This window comes from Lathamus discolor, chromosome 5, assembly GCF_037157495.1.
Source record: "Lathamus discolor isolate bLatDis1 chromosome 5, bLatDis1.hap1, whole genome shotgun sequence".
Lineage (NCBI taxonomy): Eukaryota > Metazoa > Chordata > Aves > Psittaciformes > Psittacidae > Lathamus > Lathamus discolor.
The window spans coordinates 120841321-120855993 of record NC_088888.1 but is presented as its reverse complement, the minus strand read 5'-3'; the positions used below and the strand labels follow the sequence as shown (position 1 = coordinate 120855993).

Below are 14673 nucleotides of genomic sequence, written 5' to 3'. Positions count from 1 at the left end.
CAAATTCTCTCTAGAGTTGCATCAATCCAGTCCCATTACAGCCTGGGAAAGCTGTGCATCTTCAGCCCAAATAACCATAGCAGGAATTGACCTGAGGGGGTTCCACAACCACTGAGGCTCTTCAGAAGCTAAATAAACACGGGTGAAAGTCATCTGACTGCTGGCTGGATGCTCTCGCTACTGCCAGCCCATGTTGTCAAGCAGCAGTACAATATTATGGGTGCACACCATTTCTAAGGAGAACCCTGCGACTAAACAACTTGTATGCAGAAATTAGTATGTAGCTAAACCTGGTTCTCTTGTCTAATGAGGACTTAAGTTGAAAAATGCCCCAAAGGGATTGGGATAAAAACCAGACTCTAGGTCAAGTATAACTACACTCAATACAAGTTATTTGGTAACTGTAGATGTGACACCAAAGTGGGTCCCAGTTGCCACTAACCCTGGTTGCCTTTATTTATGCTCCTTCCATCCCAGTCTTAATCTCTTCTAGTAGACTATGATTTTAGGGCCTAATCTCAGCTGATTTCACACCATAAGAGCAGCTGATTTTTGACAATTTCCATTAAAACCATGATACTTATACAGTTTTAAATTAACTGTCATTTCCAGATAAGATTCCACACGCGATTTCCACCCGTGTAAACTGACTTTTTCTTGAATGCCATTCAAGAGAAGAGAAACATCTCTGCAAGTCATATTCATGCTGAAATGCCCCACTGTTATTGCAAGAAGGTGGTGGGGTTGGAAAATCTGTCATGCAACAGCCCAGTTAAATGGAGCTATGTTGTTTGTACAACGGTTTTATTATTATTTCATTACTTTTAAATCAAAAGTAGTTTTTGCAGAGCTGTGTGGTAACTCAGTCACTTGGGTATAAGCTGGTGTAAACTCGCCTGCTGAAGCTGTACTAAGGTATTCATTGTTGTAATGAAAGTGTATTCAAAAATCCTTGCTTAGGCACTGAAGGATATTCGCTTACTGGTTGCGATTTTAACATAAGATAGATGGATGTTTTGTTGGTCTCTACAGTGCAGGGTTTCAGATCTTTCTGTGCAATCACAAGGAGCAAAAACCCAAATACAGTAGTATCAGACCTGTACTGGGTTATCAGCAGAGCTTGACTTCTTAACCCAAAGCACTGCCAAGCTCCAAGACAACTTTGACAGCTCCTCTAAGGTGATGGAGAGGGGAGGGTGTTTCTGACCATAATCCAGCACCACTATGCTGCGCTACTTCAAAGCCATATGGGTCCAAATGGGGAAGTGAGCTGCCCAGGGGAGAGCGAAGGTAGGGAGCAAATAGACAAGGGCATGGGGACCTCATCCTGCACACAGCTAGGAAGCAACACTGGTCTTTTTAAAACCAAATATTGCAAAATAGACACCTTAATGAAGATGACTGATTGAAGATGGGACTGCGTTCCCCAGGTCAACACCAGATATTCAGCCCCAAACACACCAGACATTCCATAGCCTGAGCAACCACTGGCAGGAGGTAGCAACTTACATGGCCTGGGACTCCAGGCCCTTGCCTAGGCCACAGGTCTAAAGGAATAAAGGCCTTTGCCCCAGCCTAGCTGGCTCTTCCCTATTTGAGCCACCTCACTCACAGCATCCCAATGAGCCCCAGAATATCAGCACCACTTTGCATCCCTTGTAGGATGGTTGGAGTAGAAACCCCAGGAGCTTTGGCTCAGGATGGGGTGAGCAGCTCTAAGTAGTTTAAGGGATGTATGATCCCTGCACAGAAGTCCTTTATGTGGAATCACTGAACCACTGCCTGTTTTAAATCTCAATCAAAATACAGGAGAGTTTTGACTGTGGTTTGAAAAGAAAACTGAGAAGAGTATGTTGGAAGGGGAGCAGATCTCACCTAACGGGATCCCCATGAGTGCTGGGGATTAACACACGTTCGTGATTCCTCCTGAATACTAACAGCTTTGTTATGTGGTTCATGACAAACCCAAATAGTTTTGTAGTTTCACTGAATGATTTTAAGCCTTAGGAACACCTCACATTCTCAAAAACATAAAAGGCCAGTGTGAACTGACCTATCTGATGCTAAGGCAAGAGGGAGACCATGAGGAAATAGATAATTTTACATTGGTCCTACACTGTGGGGTGAACAGCACCATCTCCAGACAGCAATGTGGCCTTATCCTATCTGAATCATAGAATCATAGAATAGTTTGGGTTGGAAAGGACCTTAAGATCATCCAGTTCCAAACCCCTGCCATGGGCAGGGACACCTCACACTAAACCATCTCACCCAAGGCTCTATCCAACCTGGCCTTGTTCAGGTGTTCACTGCCAGGGACGGAGCATTCACAACCTCCCTGGGCAACCCATTCCAGTGCCTCACCACCCTCACAGTGAAGAACTTCTTCCTTATATCCAATATAAACTTCCCCTGTTTAAGTTTTAACCCGTTACCCCTTGTCCTGTCACTACAGTCCCTAATGAAGAGTCCCTCCCCAGCATCCCTATAGGCCCCCTTCAGATACTGGAAGGCTGCTATGAGGTCTCCATGCAGCCTTCTCTTCTCCAGCTCTATCTACCCCATTCCCATTTCTCCCCACTCCCCACCCCCCCTCCATTTATGATTCCCAGCAAATCACAGCCTTTTGTCTCCTTCCCTTTCCAAACGGCTGGGATCCAGCTGGAAGCTGGTCTACTGGGAAACAAAATGAGGAAAGAAGGAAGCTGGCAGCATGATCCCTTGGCAGCTTGTGCTGGAGACAACACTCCCCTCTAATTCACAGCACTGCAGAGTTCAGATTTCAAGGGGATCGCTGCCCTGGCTCTTGCCAATGCACCTTGCAATGGCACAGCAGAGCCATACCAGGGAATGCTCCAGCAGCAAAGTCCTCCAGAGGACTCTGATGGACATCAGCTGACAAAGAGATGGCTTGTTCTGACCCACCACTGTGTAAAGCCTCCTCTGATAGCTATGCTATCTACAACATAAACCACCACGAACTAAAAAGAACTAACTGCTCCTGGAAGAGCTGAGATTTTACTTGAGGTATTTACATTGCTCTTTGCCATAGATAAGGAATTATGATAAGAATTCAAGTGACTTGGTTAAAAAGCACAACCAGACAATTTACAAACTCAAGAGGTTTATCAGGAAAGAGCTGGGAATAAAGGTAGTTTTGGTGTCTTAATAGCAGGGACTGGGACTTTGATTCCCAGCAACTCTTCAGTCGCTTGTGGGACTCTGGTTAACTCAACTCGATCATCACAGCATTGTGAGGAGAACTGTGGTGTTTAGAAGTTGAAGAATAGTTATGTAAGCAGTACTTTTATCATCACAAAGCCTGATTCTATTGAAACAAGGATAATTTACAGAAGGAATTTCAAACTCGTATCCTCCTCCTGATACCTAGGGCAGATTCTGGGAAAACCCCCTGTGGACAGCCCTGTTGGACTGAAGGAAACTGCCATGCTTTTCAGGTGCCTGCAAGAGGAACTGAGGGGACAGCAGGTTTCCTCCATCACACCCCTCCTCACCACATACACAGTGCCCTGGAGGTGGCAATCCCAGCCCTATCAACCTCCCTGCTGTAACATTCCCAGGGATACCTGAGAACTGGGACAGCCTCAGGGTTTTGCAGATTTGAAGACAGCAAAGTGGTCACTGCCATGGAGGTATTTAGGACAGCTTGAGGAAGTGCTCCTTCAAAAAAGCCCCAGATCCAAGCAGTCCATTCTCTCCAAACCACTGGCATTTTGATTCCTGTAAAAGGTGCAGAGAGTTTCCTGCACAGCACATTTTGAAAGGGCTCCTTTTTAATCTTGAATCAGAATGATTCACTTCAAGTGGAACAGATACTCCAAACTCAACCAGCTGCAGCCAGGCCTGCAAGGAGCCCTGGAGCTGACCTCTCCCCATCCCTCCTGGCCAAGGTCCATTACTATTGTGGGGAGCCATCTGCTCCACGGAAAGGTGTGGAGTACATTCTGCTCTCCTCTCCTCCCTCCCCACAGCAAGGAAGTAATTTTGCACCCCAGCCCTTGTCTGATCTTTGGGAGGTGCTAATTTTAATATTACATTCCTGCTCTTTACAGGCCTTTGCTTCTCTATTTTCACAGCGGAGATAGCATCAGCTCCACCGATCCCTTGTGGCACGTAGAGAGATAGCATGTGCTTCCCGTCCTCTGTGTTTTGTGATGAGACATCTGGATGCTCCCTGGCACAACAAGACCTTGCTTGGTTTGTGCATCTGTGAGTAGCTATTACAGGAATTGTGTGGCATCTCTTAAGAAATGAATTCCTTTTGACTTATGGAAGCTGCCCAACAGCCTTGACACTGTGTTGGTGGTGTGTTGTCCCTGTTCATGGGTCTTTCCCCCACCCCCCCTCAAGCTGTATCCTAATTTTAGGAAGCTTTTGACATCCCCCAGGGCTAAACCCCCCAGTCTGATATCAAAAGGCTCACTTTGGACTTGAAGGAGGGCTGGGATTTCAAACCCAGCCTCTCCGATCCAAGTGCTTTGCAGTGAACAGTAGCAAAGCAAATACTCCTGTTTTTGCTGCTTGTGCAAAGAAAACTCCACTTTTCAGGGTTTGTGCATGGAGCAGAGTGGATCATGTTTCCGAGTCCACCCTTTCCCCCCCTCCTTTTTCCCTTCTTTTTCCTTTGTGCAATGACATTGGCATTTCTTTGCCAGATATTTATTTGCAGAAGGGTTCAACAGACCCTCCCCGCTCGGAGCCTTGTTCGCAAGTGTCAACCCCAACTTGGAGTTCAACCCTCAGTCAGAGGAGCAGTAAAGCTGGCAGGCTTAAGTACTACAGGAATGCTAACATGGCAGATCTGAGAGAGTTAATTTGGTCAGAATGCACTCTAGTAATGTTTATGTTTTAGATAAAGTGCCTACAATGTTGCAGCTTGCCCTTCTGACCCCATTTCCTCATTGGTGTGCAGCTCAGAGAAAGTGATACTTAATTCCAAATCTCTGCTTTTATTAGCTCCCAGAGAGGGATAGGATTTCATCCCAGCCTTATCTCTGTTATAAACATCCTGTTACCATTCATATCAAGGGGATATCTTGGGGAAAAATGATTAAATACTTTCCACCAGACACAAACAGCGTCCCCCCCATTGGTTTTGCACAGGACACAGGGATTCTGCATGTGTGCGTGTCGTCAAACAGCATGAGCCTAATCCTTGCTAAAGGGGTGGAAATTTTACATCCAAGTGTGAAAACACACTGGGGCTCTTCCACAAAATAACCTTATCTGTGTATTTAAGAGAACAGACCTGGTTCTAGCCCTAACCTTGTTCAAACAGATTAGCCTCAGAGGTCTAATTCCTCATTCATCAACCTTCCTACCAACTCTGCTGCAAACCACCTCTGATTATTTAAGCTACAAACATGATAAGCAGTGGTGCTTCTCCAGCTCCACACTGATTTTGGAATCAGAAGTCTTGGGTATATTCTTGCAGCAGCATTAACAATATTCACTTCACATCTCATTTAAGCAAATGATTTTATTAATCACTGCATGCTCAGGAAGACAGACTCCTGAAGGACATCTTCTCATGCCCCATGAAAGTTACCATCACTTATCGCTCTCCAGCAGCAGCATTTCAGTTAAGGTGCGTATTCACAAACCTATAGAGTCCACAATAGGGACCGAGAAAGCAAGCCTACCTAGGCTGTCTAGCAATATAGGTAGGTGGCACTTCCAACAGCATCCCTCCCTCTAGCCTGTGAATCTCGAAGGATTCACAAACCAAGAAAACCCTTACAACCCTACCACCACCAGCCAAAAGAATTTCCTCTGGATGTACCTGCACATCACCAGTATATAGTGTGAAAAGCATAAAGCAAGCATGTGATAATTTATCACACTTGGCCTATGGCAAAGCTGGATATAGGCAGGAGCATAAGGATGGGGTTACCTGGCATTAAAGAAGTTGTATTTTCCCTATTTGGTGGTCACTGACAGCTCATGGAGATACACAGGGTGAATAGAGCAGGTCTGCATGGGACAAGCACACATCCAGAGACTGTCTGGCTATACTAACTGCTGACACACAACTTCTTGTGACATCTTGCTGTGCTCTTGTCTACCTCTACCTTTTAGCACTCACCCAGGATACCCACCCTCTAGTTTCTTAATACAAGTAATCTAGGCCAAGACCATAAAAAGCACCCCATATGTATAACGTTAAACTCTAATTCAGCCATTCAGCAAGACATTTGCAGTGTCACAAAGGGCAGGTAGGAAGCCACTGCCCACCAGAGCTGCGTGATAAACTATGTGTCCTTTTGACCTAGAAAATAGAGATCTTCCAAGTAAAGCCCTGGATTTCCAAGCGTGCTCAGCAGGCAGCAGCACTCCTTGATTTGGAGCCACGGTTCAGCTCTGCATTCCCCAACACACATCTGCAAGCACTTCCATAAGCAGATATTGCTTGGAGCTGGGGCTCAACCCAGCTCCCCATCGAAATATATCCAAATACTGAAACCAAACTTCAGCCTGGGTCTATACGGGGTTGGACTTGTCAGATAGAGTCCTGTATGAGCATACACATGGAATTCAGGGCACAACAGCAAAAAAAGGCTTCCAGCCCAACAGCTGGAGTATCACTGGTTGGAAAATCACTATTTTGTGTGGAAGTTGAAAGGAGATCTATCCATCTCCTTTCATTTAAGTATATTAAAAAATAAGTCTTTTTTTTAGTGATGATACAAAGAAAACCCTCAAAACCAAAACATTTTCTTCCATGTTCTATAATCAGCCTGTAATTCTTTAGTTTTGGAGGTTTGACTAAAACCAATAACTTGGGAATTTAATGAAAACAAATCCCAGAAGTGAACATTTTAAGCAGAAACTGAATTTTATATGGAAAGTTAGTTCAGATTTTTTCATTCTTTCCAGTCTAACCAAGATTGAAAGATTTGAACTAAACCTGAGCATTTCCCACAATTTTTTTACCCCCTTTTGCTGGAGGCCGTTATTCATCAAGCAGCTTTCCAATTCAGCCTTCTGATTTTAACAGCCTTTGTATCCAATTAAATAATACAGCCTGCAGGGGACAAGGAGAGGCAACAGCCTCTCAGTCCTCTATCTTTTTCAGGCTTCTCCTTGCTGAAGCAGGAATGGGATGCCTCATGCAGCAGGGGATGATCATGATCAGGGAGAGGTCCAGCTTTGTGCAGACCTCAAAGCATCATCCCGATGTCCTGCTCAGCCCTGTCTCAGGCATCAGATGCACTATGGAGCCACGATGGCACCAGCTAACGGTGGGTACCACCCTACAGCTCCCAGCACTCCACGGCCTATGGGTTTCAGTCATGCTCAAGCAACCAAGACCTTGGTGGCTTGTGCTTAAGCAATCCTTTCTATGAGAATCCTGTTTGTGGCTCCAGGTAACAGTAAAAACCATGCCCTTTGGGATCATCAGCATCAGATCCAGCCTCCTCAGGAGGAGGAGTGGCAGCGATGTGGGTTCAGAAAGGTAGAAACACGCTCGGAGGGGTGCAGAGTACGCGCTTATCTCCCCAGCAGCCACTCCTCCCGTCCCCAAACGGGGTTAAGCTCCTCCAGCAAACACTGTTCATTTCCCTAGTTGGAGCGTGGCCAGAAGATTTTGCCTTCCAGTCATGTGAACTTTTCAATTTGCGATTCTTACAAGCTGAGCTTACATGAAGCTGTTTCCTGAAGTGAACTGTTCCTATTCCCCCTCCACAGCGCTCTCAGCCCCACCATTTCTGCCAGAGCAAACCCAAGGCCATTTATTGATCAGCCAACAATAAATAAAGGCTCAGAACATCCGAGGCATCCTTTAAAAGCTATGGTGACACTGTCTCCTATCAGATTTGCTCAGTTTAACTAAGCTTCCCTCAAACATTACATCCCTTAATGTGTATTTAAACAGGTCTTGGCCTCTTGGGTACATTTTCTAATGACCTTTGTTTTAACCCGCTGAATCACTGGTGCAAATGAAATACTGCGAGCCATGTGCGAGTCATGAGTTGTGCTCAAGTGGGAGCTTGATCACCTTCTCCAATTAAAAACAGATCAGGTCCTATATATTTACTTCCAAAAATCAGCCTGTTTGCTGTTTTTACCATGGCTAGAGTGAAGCAACACGACATCATGCCTTGGGATGCTGTTTGAAACATACATCAGTGACACGGCAGAAGATATTACACATTTAATTCTTTAGCTCACTTGGGACAAGAGTATACCATTAAAAAGACTTCCTAAAGGAAGGTGAATGAACAGTGGAAGACAAGATCTGTGTAAATAACAGCATACAAGGGGGACTGACTTATGCAGTGAAGAATCATATTGTGACACTGAGTGAGGCATCCCTACCTGTGGCACATGAAGCATCTCTGCTCCAAGACAGAAGGGCTAAAAAGAGCCAAGAGAATGTCAGGTTGGACAGCAAAGCAATACAGATCTGGCTATGTCACAGGCAGATGGTGGAACCTCATCTGGAATAATATGAGCATCTGCTCATTTTTCCTTAAGATGAAATAGATTGGAAGGAATTAAAGACTCTGAGGGGTATGAAAACAAGTAAAAATGAAAAGAATGTGCTCAAAAAAGTAGATTATGTAAAAAAGTGTTCTTTTTTAAAAAAAAGCCTCCAAAAATAGTATTTTCCTAGAGTAGGGCTGTTTCTTACTTTATATTTTACTTTGAGAAAATTTATGTCCTTTTTTAAGGCAGAGAAGCTCTTGCAGAACTTGCTGACCAGACCTGAAGCCTGACATTCTCAATCCATGCCAGGGTCCTGAAGTGAAGGACCAGTGCATTTTCTAGACACATACTTAATTTTCATCAATTTAACAGGGATTTAAACATGCATTTAAGATTGGGGTTATCCAGGACTTAGGCACCTAAATCTCTTCAAATGCTCTCACCAAAAAGGCTGAGCAAAGTGTCCCATGTTGGCCATGTGCCTCAAGAAGCGCACAGCCAGCTGATAGGAAGCACCAGGCCCTAGGGCACACGGAGATGGAAAGCACCATCAGGCTGGCTTTAGACAATCCTGGAGCCAGTGGAACACAGGCTCCACATGACCCTCAATAAATCCTTTGCTAAACTGAAAGCTCTGGACACAAATGTGGTATGTCACAGGACAGGAACATCTCATAAGGACTAGCGTTTGTGTGTAGACAATAGGATTTGGGGACCTTCTGCTATCCGCTCAGCCCTAGAGCTGGTTTGGGCAGCTGTTGTAAGGTTTGACTTCTCCAAATGATAAAAATGATTACTGGAGGTCATCCCCACCTTAGCCAAAAAACTAAGCCCAGCTTTCCTCACAGCAAACTGCCTTTCTTTAATGGCACGCGGATGTCGATCAAGAATACACACGGGTTTCTAAAGATAGAGCTTACACTCACAGTATTTTATTCTTTTTGCTTAAAAATCTTTTTCCAATTTAATATTTGGTCTCTGATCTACCTCTTCCCTGTATTTTCTGAATAAGTATGTTTTGGTGTTCAGCTCAAGGAACTGTCAGCCTAGGTTGGAACTGCTGAGGCCTGACATTTCTAGATTAAATGTCAACCAGATGTTGGTGCACTTCCCTTACAAGCCTTTCAAGAAGCTTCCCAATTTAGTATTGTGTTTCACTAGTAGGGGAAACCCAAGTTCATACCTCACTAGTTTGAGCTGAAAGAGATTGAAAGCCTCAGGGGGAAGGGTGGGGGGAGAAATGACAGGTACCCAAGCGATAGGAAACACGATTCCAAACTGCAATGCACAATAGCTGGTGTCCAGATTTTTTTACTTCAATGTATTTGAAGTCTGACTGAAATAAATCAGCTTCAACTCCAGAAACTATTTTTATATAATACTAACATTTTCCCTCAACCATTAAAGCAAGGGAAACGTGGAATGGGACATTGCCCTTCCCTTAACGCTCAGCCACGGTGCCAGATGTGGCACTGCTTCTGACAATGGAGAGCAGGACACAGGGAAGAGAGGTTTATTCATTAGAAGAGATGAGGGAGAGTATTATTGCAGCTGTAACTGTCTCTAAAGCCCCTACCTGGGATGCAGGAGGACACCCAGGGTTTTCTCTGTGCTCTCATCTCCATGTGCAACCTTGCAGAAGAAAAGCCTCAGTTCCCAGCCCGTAAAATGGGATTTATCGTAGGATTTTGTGTGTGTGTTGTCTTGTACGGTCTTCACAGCAAGGGACTCGTTCTTATTATGCTTCTCACATGTACTGCAACAGGGCCTCAGGCAGAGATGGGGAACTCTAGGTGCCAATGTAGTCAATAAATAAGGACATAAATAATACAGTTACAACATGTGGCTGAGAACTGGCTCTCATCCCAGAAGTTCAGAGTGAACTTTCCTGTTTTTGTTGGTTTAGTTTGATTCTTGTTTCTTGGTCAACTTAACAATGTTTCAAACTGAGTTTTCAATATTATGAAAGAAATCAACAGGGAGACCTGGATAATGACGCTCCAAATGGGCCATCATGAACCTCTCCAAGAGGCAAGGAGTGAGCTAATGGCTGCTCATGGAGCAGGCAGGATCAACACCCCTTCCCAAGCCAGATCCTTCACTTCCAGCTGCATCCAAATTCCAGAATCCAAGTTTTTTGGATCAAGCATATCCATAGAAAAAACCCAGGGCAGTAACACATGCACGTCCACTGCAAGAGTTAAGGTTTGTCAAAAAGACCAAATTCTTGTTCTCTGCATGTAGCAAGCTCCAAAAGAAGTTGTTAGAAGTAAGACCCCCAAAACCTCCCCACTGGGGTGAGGGTTCTGCAAGAAGTAAACACCTCCACGGCCTCCAGCTCCACCCCTCCATGCGCGCAGTGGGAGCCGCACTGATCGGCCAAGAGCTGGTTCCTACCCACGAAAACACAGGCAAGGTTTCCCGGTGAACTTCACTCCTGAGAGCAAGGAGCAATTCCATGAGGCTCAGTAAATGGCTTCCAGACTGTGGCATGTGTGTGACTGCCATGAGAGTCTGACCTCATGCACTTGTGAGGTGGGAAATATATTGGGTGAAATCCTGGCCCTGCTGCAGTCGGTGGCAACATTCCCGTTGACTTCAAGCAGGTCTGGGATTTCACCCGTTACATTTTGGGACATCAAGGCAGCAACCCAGTACCAGATCCTGATCCAACCTCCCAGGTGTGCTTGAGGACACTTGTCAGGGATCAGTAACCCCACCAGAGCAGTGATATGTTCTGCAGCAAGCTTGCAACACCCTGGTGAGCCCAGGTGAGGCGAGCAGGTTGGAGGACTCTCCATAAACTTCTCAGCCAAAACAGAGTGGACATTGAGAAATCCAATAATTTAGAGCAGTTCCTCTCTTATTATGGACTGGATTGCTCTGCTTGGGTGGGGGACAAGGGGGACACTGCAGAAGGCTTATGAAAACAAAAATACTCAATCACTGCAAGGGCTTGGTGACTCATTGTCCTATGGAAAGTCTCTTTTGACAACACAATGGCATGTAAAAGACTAGATGGAAGAGATGCTCAGAACAAAGAGATACTGAAGGGAATAACAAAAGGAAATGAAATCAAGGCAATTAATCCATCCACGCTGTTACAGAACAATCCCATGGGACTGTCTTTGTAGGAATCCAAAGATTAGGAAAGTACCTGGCAAAAAACAGAGGCTCTATCCATCTCTTCCTGAACTGATGAGAGCGATTTTGGTGCGGCAATTGGAGCACATAGTTTGAACGTATTGTCTTGTCATGCATTTAAAAGTACAATACTTTCTATGAAATAAGATTAAGTCATAACCACATTCACTGCTGAGGACATGTTGGGAAACATCTCCTGAGGACCAGTTTTGGGTGACGGTTGCTCTCTGGGAAGAGTTGCTAACGGCTCTGCTGGAGAGCATCACTGATGGAAAAATACAGTTTGTTTTTGTTCACAAGATGCAGGAGAAAAGTAAACCTAGGGTTCAGTTCCTCTGGGGTATGCAAAGCATAATCTTCTCCCAGCCAAGCAAATTCAGAAGCTGATGGTGTCATATACAGAATTAATACGTATGTCATTATGATCATGTCCAAGTATTTGAAAAGGTTAATGTTTAGTGCAGCTCTAACAGGAACAGCACTGCCAGAGAACAGATATAATCCAGCATCTAAATTGCAAACCATGAATCTCATTGCTCACATCACAGGAATGGAGAATATTAAACATATCTCTGGTAAGTCTTCCTCATTCCTAAGTACGATAAATTAACACCTACCAAGTTCTTAGACAAGACAATGGCAACAACCTTGAATGAGCCACGACCTGGTCTCTCATTGAAGAATCCAGACCTTGCTTCATGAAGATAAATTCTTTCTAGCTACCAGAAAATCACAGCTATTTGACTATCGCCAGCCGCACAAGCATGGATGAATCTCTGCTACTTGACACATACTTGAACAGAGATTGTTTCTGTTTACAAATAATTAAAAGCCCCACCTGTAAAATCTGCCTTGGTGAATCTACATTGCTCAAATGATTTGCTCCAAACCTCACGTCTTCTGTAGTGTTGAGGCCTGAAGTGAGAGAGTTCTGCATGTTTATAATCAACATCTCCCAAGACCAGCTTAATATATAATCACCTTAGTCCAACACACACACACAGGCAAGAACATGCAGAGCCAGAGTTTATCTTGCAAGGCAGGAGATGTTGGAATGTTAATATATATATAACCAGAAAACATGTTCCAGTGTACTAAAATGATTTCAGGAACAAACTTACACTTCTCAGAACTAAAATTAATTAATATTTGAGAAAAGGAAGGCTATTGAATTGATGTGGTAACAGCTTTTAACACTCTTAGACCCAGGAAAAGTGATGGCAAGGAACACATCACAGCTTCCTCCACCCCAGTCTGAGCAAGCCAGAAGTGGATTCTTCTCAGTTCTGTGCATTAGCAGAGCTCTGTGTGTTCATCAATCTTTCTCCTTAGCTTCTTGTATCAAAACAACAACAGAATAACCCACAAAACCCAACACAAGTCTCAAACTGCATGCATTAACCCTGTCCTAAAGCAATGAGAAAGGTACCCAGCTAAGTAGTAAGAACCCAGGAAAGGCAGGTGGTACATCTGAATGCTGTTTCCCCTGCAGCTTTTGGTCTAGACACATTCCAGCACAAGCTTTGTGCAACTGCAAATGAACCTGGGTGCACTCATAGTGCTCGCAGTTGCAAAACAACAGTGCACACACCAACAAATCATTCCTGGAGTACCAGTTTAAGCTAAAGCCTAAAACAACTTTCCATGGTGCTCCTGCTTTTCCCTTGTGAAACATATTGCCCTTCAGTCCTATGCTTTCCGCTCTTATTTAGCCCAGGGTGAATGTTTCAGGAGGAGGGAGAAAAAAAAAAGGAGGAAGCACTTGAGAAAGCAATGGTTGAGCTGTTTGCAAAACTGATCTTTGGTTTTAAAAGCAAAACAAACCCCACATGAATATTCCTACAAATTACATCTTTGCAGCCTTTAAAAATGAAGTTAAAAGGACAGTGGTAATTCCCAGCGGGCGGCAAGGAGACCTGCTGGTATTTGTGTCTAGTGCACAGACACTTAAATCCTCCAGCCTTGTCTGAGTGCTCAGCATGATGCTGCAGAGCAAACACCAGGTAACAAGTGTTAACTTAAGGCATCACCACCCAAAGCAGACAAGCAGGGAGGGAAGCATCACTGTTGCCATCTTATCAATGGAGAAATGGAACACAAGAGTAGAAAATAACTTGTCTGAGGCCAAAGAAAGAACTGCTGGTAGAAATAAGAGCAAACCCCAGCCCTCCTAATTACATTGTCTTCAACATAGGAGACAAGCTTTTGCTGGATAACAAAAAAGCTCAGACCTGTATCCACATATAATCCATCTCTGCATTATTTGTGCATTCCCAGTGGAGCACATTCCTCAGACAGGCAACACAGGTTAATATGCCAGTATTTAGGACACACGTGGGCAAGCACTTCGATGCACCTGCAGAATGCAGTTCTATTACATCCCAGGAACACTGCTTATCCATGTGAGCTTCTTACATACACAATGCTACCGAAAAGCATACGATCATCATGGACCATGCTCCAATGCAGACTCCATGTACACCAGACTTCCTCAGAGCTCCTTGCAGCTGCTGAGCTAAAGCTCCTGGTAGAGGCTTCAACAGAATCAGAAGAAAATCTCTTGACACTATCAATTTGTCACCAAAGTACCACTTATCCCAAGACATTACAGGACTGCACATGTCAAGGCTGCACAAGCATGTCCCCCTTTATCCTTCACAGAGCCTTAGGACATCAATACTGCACCTTGCACATCAGCTCATGGCACTCCCCATGCAGCACAATACCTTGAGTACCAGCACCATTCCATCAGTTTTGGTGATAGGACAGGTCTCCAGTCCTCCTGTAGAAGCCAAGTAAAGAAACAGATGTGACTGCTACAGGTGGTCTTTTCAGTGGCCCAAACTCCCAGGGTTCCCCTGGTCATAGGCTAACAAATTGTGTTAACCTGTGCCACCTGTATGAGTTAACCATGCACATGCTTTTGCTGGTGGTTTTTCAAATACTCTGAGATCAGCTGCTGAACTGACACCAAGTCTCCTCTTTAGGTGCATTTGTTCTGCTGCCTTAAACCCCAGACACTTGTCTTAAAGACACAGCAATGTACCTGATTGCCATGACTTCTTCTTAAGCAGTGTT

At 44.5% G+C, this 14673-nt stretch overlaps 1 long non-coding RNA gene across 1 annotated transcript in view; it reads right to left on the bottom strand.

The window, feature by feature from the left end:
* LOC136014524 (uncharacterized) overlaps positions 1 to 14407 on the bottom strand; it is a 72741-nt gene extending 58334 nt beyond the window's left edge. The window contains exon 1 of the long non-coding RNA XR_010612756.1: positions 14322 to 14407. This is a non-coding gene — a long non-coding RNA (uncharacterized LOC136014524). The remainder of the gene's footprint in view (positions 1 to 14321) is intronic.
* Between the last annotated feature and the right edge of the window lie 266 nt (positions 14408 to 14673).